Consider the following 2,886-nt stretch of genomic DNA (forward strand, 5'->3'; position numbering starts at 1 on the left):
AGGCGCTTGTTTAGGGGCCAAGTCCTCTATAAAAATGATGAAAAAGCAAATATTGTAATCTACTACAATAAAGTACAAATAAAGCAACAAAAATTTTGTTAGTTGAACTTTATTATATTTGGGCTAATAAAGTCGATATATTTATACAGATGTGTTTTAAGCGACCAATGAAAGTAAGTGAGTTTTTCCTTACCTAGGCCGCTTACACAAAATATATTAGCGAAGTTCATATATATATAACTTGTTCACTTTCATTATTTAAATTGTTGCTTGTACGGTAGTATTATTTACAAAGAGAAAAATGTAAATGAAATATTACAATAATGTACAAATAAAGCAACTAAAATTTTGTTAGTTGAACTTTATTATATTTGGGCTAATAAAGTCGATATATTTATACAGATGTGTTTTAAGCGACCAATGAAAGTAAGTGAGGTTTTCCTTACCTAGGCCGCTTACACAAAATATATTAGCGAAGCTCATATATATATAACTTGTTCACTTTCATTATTTAAATTGTTGCTTGTACGGTAGTATTATTTACAAAGAGAAATATGTAAATGAAATATTATAATAATGTACAAATAAAGCAACTAAAATTTTGTTAGTTGAACTTTATTATATTTGGGCTAATAAAGTCGATATATTTATACAGATGTGTTTTAAGCGACCAATGAAAGTAAGTGAGGTTTTCCTTACCTAGGCCGCTTACACAAAATATATTAGCGAAGCTCATATATATATAACTTGCTCACTTTCATTATTTAAATTGTTGCTTGTACGGTAGTATTATTTACAAAGAGAAAAATGTAAATGAAATATTACAATGAAGCACAGCACAAATAAAGCAACAAAAATTTTGTTAGCTGAACTTTATTATATTTGGGCTAATAAAGTCGATATATTTATACAGATGTGTTTTAAGCGACCAATGAAAGTAAGTGAGGTTTTCCTTACCTAGGCCGCTTACACAAAATATATTAGCGAAGCTCATATATATATAACTTGTTCACTTTCATTATTTAAATTGTTTGCATATGCAGAGTAATATTATTTACATTAAACACAAAAAATATAATTTTTATTATATTTTTTAAATATAATTCTGGTTGATCCCGCCAGTAGTTATATGCTTGCCTCAAAGATTAAGCCATGCATGTCTAAGTACACACGAATTAAAAGTGAAACCGCAAAAGGCATCAGTCAGTTATGGTTCCATAGATCGATCATTAACAGTTAGTTGGATAACTGTGGTAATTCTAGAGCTAATACATGCAATAATATAAACACGGACCTTATGGAACGTGTGCTTTTATTAGACTAAAACCAAGCGATCTTTATAGATTGTTATATTGGTTGAACTCTAGATAAACATGCAGATCGTATGGTCATCTACAACTAAAAACTTTAAATGGGTAAGAACCTCACCTTTTTTGATATGAAGGTTGAAGTTATATGATATAATGTGCCCAGTGGGGGGCGACTTTTGGTAAGCAGAACTGGCGCTGTGGGATGAACCGAACGTAATGTTACGGTGTCCAAATTAAAGTAAGCGCGGGTAAACGGTGGCGGGAGTAATTATGACTCCCTTAAGATCGCCAAATGCCTCGTTAACTAACTTTTAAAATGTGTTGCGACTAACGAAGTGCAAACTAGCATTGCACTGAGGCCGCGCACATATAAAAATGTATGAAAATTATATATAAAGAGGCGTTTGTTAGGTGCGACAAATCCTCTATAAAAACTAAGAACGAAAGTTAGAGCTAGCGATTGGGTGTAGCTACGGCTCTCTCAGTCGCTTCCCGGGAAACCAAAGCTTTTGGACTCCGGGGGAAGTATGGTTGCAAAGCTGAAACTTAAAGGAATTGACGGAAGGGCACTATCAGGAGTGGAGCCTGCGGCATAATTTGACTCAACACAAGAAAACTTAACAGGTCCGAACATAACATATATATATGAAAGTATATATATGAAAGTTTTAAAAGTTTCAAAATACTTTTGTAATGTGTTGCGACTAACGAAGTGCAAACTAGCATTGCACTGAGGCCGCGCACATATAAAAATGTATGAAAATTATATTATAAATACAAGTACTTGTATGAAACTTTTTTCTACTTGTATGAAACTTTGTACTTGTATGGAAGTTTGTACTTGTATGAAACTTTTTTCTACTTGTATGAAACTTTGTACTTGTATGGAAGTTTGTACTTGTATGAAACTTTTTTCTACTTGTATGAAACTTTGTACTTGTATGGAAGTTTGTACTTGTATGAAACTTTTTTCTACTTGTATGAAACTTTGTACTTGTATGGAAGTTTGTACTTGTATGAAAGTTTCTACTTGTATGAAACTTTGTACTTGTATGGAAGTTTGTACTTGTATGAAAGTTTCTACTTGTATGAAACTTTGTACTTGTATGGAAGTTTGTACTTGTATGAAAGTTTCTACTTGTATGAAACTTTGTACTTGTATGGAAGTTTGTACTTGTATGAAAGTTTCTACTTGTATGAAACTTTGTACTTGTATGGAAGTTTGTACTTGTATGAAAGTTTCTACTTGTATGAAACTTTGTACTTGTATGAAAGTTTGTATCTTGTACTTGTATGAAAGTTTGTATCTTCATACATTTTTCGTCATGTGAGGTGAGCGGGTCAGAAAACAATTTTAAGAAACGTATGAAAACTTTGGTCAGCCATATAAAACCACTAAGCGTAGCTAACAGACGCTGACAAAGTTTTATACAAGTACTAACATCTACTTATATGAAAGTTTTGAAATTTTTAAAATACTTCAAAAATGTGTTGCTACTATCGAAATGCAAGCTAAAAACACTTAAACGTATGAAAACTTTGGTCAGCCATACAAAACCACTAAGCGTAGCTAACA

Source organism: Eurosta solidaginis, unplaced genomic scaffold (assembly GCF_040869045.1).
Source record: "Eurosta solidaginis isolate ZX-2024a unplaced genomic scaffold, ASM4086904v1 ctg00001329.1, whole genome shotgun sequence".
Lineage (NCBI taxonomy): Eukaryota > Metazoa > Arthropoda > Insecta > Diptera > Tephritidae > Eurosta > Eurosta solidaginis.